Raw genomic sequence first — 6928 nt, 5'->3', positions numbered from 1 at the left:
ATTGGAAATAAAAGCAAAAATAAACAAATGGGACCTAATTAAACTTAAAAGCTTCTGCACAACAAAGGAAATTATAAGCAAGGTGAAAAGACAGCTTTCAGAATGGGAGAAAAAAATAGCAAATGAAGCAACTGATAAACAACTAATCTCAAAAATATACAAGCAACTCCTGCAGCTTAATTCCAGAAAAATAAATGACCCAATCAAAAAATGGGCCAAAGAACTAAATAGACATTTCTCCAAAGAAGACATACAGATGGCTAACAAACACATGAAAAGATGCTCAACATCACTCATTATCAGAGAAAGGCAAATCAAAACCACTATGAGGTACCATTTCACGCCAGTCAGAATGGCTGTGATCCAAAAGTCTACAAGCAATAAATGCTGGAGAGGGTGTGGAGAAAAGGGAACCCTCTTACACTGTTGGTGGGAATGCAAACTAGTACAGCCACTATGGAGAACAGTGTGGAGATTCCTTAAAAAACTGGAAATAGAACTGCCTTATGATCCAGCAATCCTACTGCTGGGCATACACACTGAGGAAACCAGAATTGAAAGAGACACATGTACCCCAATGTTCGTCGCAGCACTGTTTATAATAGCCAGGACATGGAAGCAACCTAAATGCCCATCAGCAGATGAATGGATAAGAAAGCTGTGGTACATATACACAATGGAGTATTACTCAGCCATTAAAAAGAATGCATTTGAATCAGGTCTAATGAGGTGGATGAAACTGGAGCCTATTATACAGAGTGAAGTAAGCCAGAAAGAAAAATACCAATACAGTATACTAATGCATATACATGGAATTTAGAAAGATGGTAACAATAATCCTGTATACGAGACAGCAAAAGAGACACTGATGTATAGAACAGTCTTTTGGACTCTGTGGGAGAGGGAGAGGGTGGGGAGATTTGGGAGAATGGCATTGAAACATGTATAATATCATATATGAAACGAGTCGCTAGTCCAGGTTCGATGCATGATACTGGATGCTTGGGGCTGGTGCACTGGGACGACCCAGAGGGATGGTGTGGGGAGGGAGGAGGGTTCAGGATGGGGAACACATGTATACCTGTGGTGGATTCATTTTTATGTGTGGCACAACCGATACAATATTGTAAAGTTAAAAAATAAAATTAAATTTAAAAAATAGTTATTGGAATCACATGGCTCAGATTTTTACTTTGACTTATTTAATTTAAAAACATTTATTTATTCATTTATTTATTTGGCTGCTCCAGGTCTGGTTGTGGCATTCAGGACAGTCCATCCAACTCCATTGTGGCATGCAGGATCCATCTTTAGTTGCAGCACGGGAACCCTTAGTTGCAGCATGTGGGATCAAATTCCCTGCCCAGGGATCCAATCGGGGCCCCTTCATTGGGAACATGGAGTCTTGGCCACTAGACCAACATGGAAGTCCCTATTCTAATCAGTTTTTAAAGAAGAAACTGTTCTTTTTGAATGATTATTAAAATAATTTATTTTCTTTGGTGGCTCCAAACGAACTCAAGCATTTTATAAAATTATCCACGTGCATTAGTCAGAGAACTACCTAGTATTATAATTTAGTTTTTAAAAACAGTTTTCTCATTTATTTCCTCATGTTAATCGCTCAGTCCTGTCCAACTCTATGGGACCCCAGAGGACCCACCAGGCTCCTCTGTCTGGGACTTCCCTGGTACCTCAGGCAGTAAAGAATCTGCCTGCAGTGCAAGAGACCAGGGTTTGATCCCTGGGTGGGGAAGAACCCCTGAAGAAGGGAATGGCTACACACTCTAGTAGTCTTGCATGGAGAATTCCATAGGCAGAGGAGCCTGGCAGGTTACAATCCATGGGGCCTTTCATGCATTTTTTTAAGTACTCAACTTTTTTTACAGTTTTGAAAGATGGATCTTATTTATATAAATCACAGCACAAATATTGGTACTAAATGAACATGTACATTACAGCAAATGTTTATAGCATGCTAAAACCTACAGTCCTGCTCACCATGTTAGTTCATGTCACCTGGTCTCATGTACCAGCAGGTAACCTAGGAGTCTGGAGGCTCAGAATGTCTATCTCTAGAGAGAGGACTGGACTCTTTCCCTTGCTCCTCCCTGTGCTGGCTGCTAAAGCAGCTTAGGTGAACTATAATTCTTTGGTAGCTTTGTATAAATGCTGAATCCAAGACAGAATGGAGAACTAGTGGGAATAGTAAGGTTTCAGATAATGGATAATTCATTGCATTTTCTTTCATCAGTAACTAAATATCTTGAGGTGAAAACAGAGGAAATGATTCTGTATCCTGGAGGGCACCAGTCCATATATACTGAAGATTTCTTTATTTCTGACCATTTCAGTATACTCAGAAAATTACATTCTGTATTCTTATGCTATTTAACCCATGTCATCGAAAGTGCCATCATTTTCCAGAGTCTACATTTCCCCTTACAATCTTGAACTTCCACTGGATCATCTTTTCTTTGCCCATTCACATTGAGCTGATGTCTGAAACCATAGATTTTCATGTTATGAAGTACACATGTCCTAGATTTCTGTTTCCAAGTGCCCAGAAGAAAGCTTTTCATAGAGACAACCATCAAGGCAGGGGTACTATAGCTATATATAATGGGCTCCACATGACAACATAAGTCTTCACCATTGTGCGGACAGGGACTTAGGAAAATCCTGATGATCCTGGGCTGGCCTAAGTCTCTCAGAATCTCTAACAGCTGAGTCCGAAGGTGAGCAAGTCTGCCTTCCAGGGGGACACCCTGAGGGCTGTAACTCTCCTGAGGGGCTGGATACCACTCCTGACTTAAACAGGGCAGCCCAGTGGTGTGTCACAGCATCTTCTCCATGACAGCCATGGAGAGAAGGTTCCCACATAGGCTGAAGGAACTGAGCTGGGAGCAACGGTTTAGGGCAGGCAGGATGGCCTCAAACTGGGAGTCCATGATCCCACACTGGTCTAAGTACAGTTCCTGGATGGTGGCTGCAACTTTCTCCAGCAGAACTTGGAGCAGTTCAGGACTAAAATCAGTCATGGTGACACCAACAATTTCCAGGCTTTTTAGCTGACAGATGTTCGGGCACTGGGACAAGTGGATCAAGTCAGATTCCGTAAGTCAGCAGTTGGTTATTGAGAGGTTGTGCAAAGTGGTCTTCAGGCACCTGGGGAGAAACCAAACAATTAGTTCTTGGAAACTGGGTGCCAGGTGGCTACAGGGTGGTGTGGTACTCAGTTGCTAAGCCGAGTCTGACTATTGGCAACACTGTGGACTGTAGCCCACCAGGCTCTTCTGTCCACGGCATTTTCCAGGCAAGAATACTGGAGTGGGTTGTTGTTTCCTTCTCCAGGGTACCTTCCTGACCCAGGAATCCGATCCGAGTCTCTTGTGTCTCCTGCACTGGCAGGCGGGTTCTTTACTACTAGTGCCACCCGGGAAGCCCCATGGTGGCTACATGTGATAGCAAATGGTTTCTTCAGGGCAAAAGTTAAGTCTGACCATCTGATGAGGGTCAATACACTGATTGCCCAGTCTCAATCTAGGCTCAGTCCTGTTACCTTCACTATGTGATTGAGTCAATTCATAGAATCTTGAAAGTTCTCTCCCTCATCTATCAAGCAGAATACAACATACTCCACTTCCTTATGAGGATGAATGAGTATAATGGAAGGCACTAGAACATGCTCAGAGGAGAGCCTGACACAGAGCCTCGATCAAGGGTGGTCATCACTGAATTTTATTGCTAGGTGGATGAAATAAAAAATTATTTAATCTAGGGATTCCTTCAGTCCAACTTTGGGCTCCAGATGCCTATATCTTTGGCCAGGTGTGGATCTAGAGAGAAATTCATAAAGAATACACTTACACAAGATTCTACAACATCAAATGTGATGCCAGGCTAATGGGCTCACTTACATTCCTGGATCATCTACAAACTTTCCATCACTTTTTATTATCCATTTGGCTCAGCTGGATTAACATAATCTCCAGAATCATCACTTTCCCTTATATTAATTACCTTGTCTGGAGCACAAAAAAACAAGTTATACAGACAGATAGTTTAAGACAAGCTCATTGTGGCCACAATCCTGGTGAACATAGAGCTTCTCTTCAGAAATGCTCTGCTCTGATGTGATTCCCCAACAGAGTCCCCTTTATTTCCTCTATTTTGAAGTCATTTGAACATAAACACCTTTGCTGAATGAAGAAATTACAAACCCTCCAGGGCCAGATCCAAACATCCCAGTCAATAATCTATACCTTCACAGCAAGGTGTCCCTTTCAAGAGCCACTATAACAGTTTAGCACGCAATCTTTATTTCCGTGGTCATGGGACACCACCCTTCAGTGACAGTGACTTTGACATTCTAATGTTATGTTCAGTGTTACCCAGACAGTGGTGCACACTCACCTGAGCATCTGGTCCAGGCAGCCTTCAAGAAAGGAGGGAGACTCCAGATGAAGATCCCAGAGGTGGCCCAGCCTCAGGAACTGGGAGGTAATTTGCACAACGTGATCCTGCTCGTGCTTCCTAAAGGCAGACACGTGGATAGGGAAGAGAACGAGTCTTTGAAGTTACTCATGTGGCCCAGGAAAGGAGCAAATGTGGCCAGGGTGGACAGATGCCAGGTGCAATTCACCTGCACCTCCTGGATACAGTCCAGCTGCACCAAGCTCAGGACCTTCACAATATTTTCCATTGACATTGAAAAGATCTTCAGCTTCTTACAGCACAGATGTATGGAAGCTTTTCTCTGCTCCACCCACTGGAGAAGGTAGGTGAGGAAGTTTTTCAGGGTCCTTTTTTTCAGGGAAAGGTCTGTGAAAACCCTCAATGGCACCAAGTGCTGCTTTGTTATTGAGCTGGGTTCAATCACTGGTGCTCTTCCTGAGCTTGTGCATCCATGATTGTTGGCTCCAGAATTTATGACCAGTGTCCCGCAAATCTAGCACCTGCAGTTTGCACCTCCTATAGAGAAAAAGGAGATTGGTAGAGATGCATTAAAATCCATCCAGAAAGAAAAAATAGCCACAAAAATGAAGCTCACACTGCTCTCCTCTGCTGTAATTTCAGATTACTGATGTCACCTGCTGTCTTGCCCTCTTTCCTCTCTGACTTTCTTCCATCTCGCTTTCTTTTCTTGTCCTTTCTGAATCTTCACTTCTAGTAACTTTAAGGATCACTAAGAGGAGAAGTACATGATATTTCAGGCTCCTGTTCATTACAGGCACCCTTATGCTTCCAGAGGCATTTCCCTTAATGAGACAAGCCTTCTTCATTTCCATCTTCAGAACCCTCTGGTCCATTCCTTTGCACCCACATTCCCTCACCCCACCTGTCTTCTCCGGGACACCCAGGATTTTACCAGGTTCCCCAAGTCAGGCTCACCTTGAGGGAACCTTCTGGGCAAGAAGGACGTCAAGTGCTTCCAGCACTGCTTGTAAGGACCCCACATGAGGCAGGTCAGTCAGGGCCCCCAGAGGCAGGCGGACAAAGGGACAGGTTTGCACCATGGCCTTCAGAGTCTCAATGTGTCCCCCTTGGAATGCTTCCACGAAGAGGGGTGGGAAGAGCTCCGTGGGTAGAAACTCCAAGGCAGAAATGACTGAGTCCTCATCCCTCAGCAGGCTTGTTCTTGTGAGGTCCAGGAGTCTGGGTGGGGTTGGGACATTCATCCTGACTCTTCGCCAAAAGGAATCCTGTGGAAAATGCCAAGCAACAAAGCACCCATTTCAGGGCAAATATGAGCACACCATAGACTGTCTCCCAGCCCTTCAGAAGAACCTAGTCAAGGCCAAGATCTATGCACTGGCAAGGGTGGAAGCCCTTCAGTTGTTCCTTTTGATACTGTGGGTTCACTGGGCACAAAGCTGTAGCTTTTCCCCTACTGGTTTCAGTAACAAGCATCTCAACCACTAGTACATTCAGATACATCCACTTCTTTGTTTAATTCATGTCCCACTGAGAAGTGGTTACCAAGAGCCCGAAAGTTGACTCCAAACTTTATTTGGGGAAGACTTTCAGATGATCATTTAGTCTATGGGAAGAAGACTGTCATGTGGAGCAACACAGCCTCCATCCTGTTACTGCAGTTACAACGAATAGTAAATTTGAAAAAATGCTCCTACATGAAAGTCAGGTGTACACAAAAAAAAGTATTTTACATTTCAAAAAATAAATTTACAGATATTTTTATTAAAAATATCATCATGGTAAAGCTATCTGAAAATGGTATCAGCTACAGCATGAATCAAAATAATTGGGATTCAGGGTAAATACAATTAGAGGCACAATGAAAACCTGAAATATTATCATCTAAAGAGAAATAATTAAAAAAACACAAAACCTTTCTGTGTCATTTTGAGTTCCATGCCACCCTTAAGGTCAGCTAAAGATGTCTGAGAAGAGTCCTGACAGTAACTTACCACCGTGATGTTGGTGTGGTGCTCAGACCATAGGCCTTGTGGAGGACTCAGCCAGTGACTCAGGAATCAGAAGATTCTGCATCCTTTCTTCAGAGGCTGAGACTTTTACAGGTCTTTCTAATCCCATCATCCCTCTGTCCAACTACTAGCAAAATCAGAAAGGGATGCCTGATTAGATTATAAAATGCCCATTGTATTGATTTTGATTGGATCTTCATTTTTCTCCACATTAGGTGACTGAATCAGATATACATTCAGGAAACAGAATAATGATCAGGGAATCAAGAACTCACACATGGATTCACTCCACAAACATTGGTTGATATGCACCAATAGGGACAATTATATCCCTGGGTTTGGTCATGGAACAATTTGTTGGTTCCTGACATTGAACAAGAAAGAAATTAACTTGAAACCAACTTTGTTGGGGGAACTTTGGCGCAGTCAAAATTATCAGAATGTCCCAGAATTAACACAGCTTCATAAAAACAGTCCAG

General features: G+C 43.0%; 1 pseudogene; it reads right to left on the bottom strand.

The window, feature by feature from the left end:
- The window catches only part of LOC104996120, a 38754-nt pseudogene extending 33073 nt beyond the window's left edge, over positions 1-5681 (bottom strand).
- Positions 5682-6928: the final 1247 nt, after the last annotated feature.

This window comes from Bison bison, unplaced genomic scaffold, assembly GCF_000754665.1.
Source record: "Bison bison bison isolate TAMUID 2011002044 unplaced genomic scaffold, Bison_UMD1.0 scf7180017864289, whole genome shotgun sequence".
Taxonomy (NCBI): domain Eukaryota; kingdom Metazoa; phylum Chordata; class Mammalia; order Artiodactyla; family Bovidae; genus Bison; species Bison bison.
The sequence above is the reverse complement of the archived record's forward strand: the minus strand, read 5'-3'. Positions and strand labels throughout refer to the sequence as shown.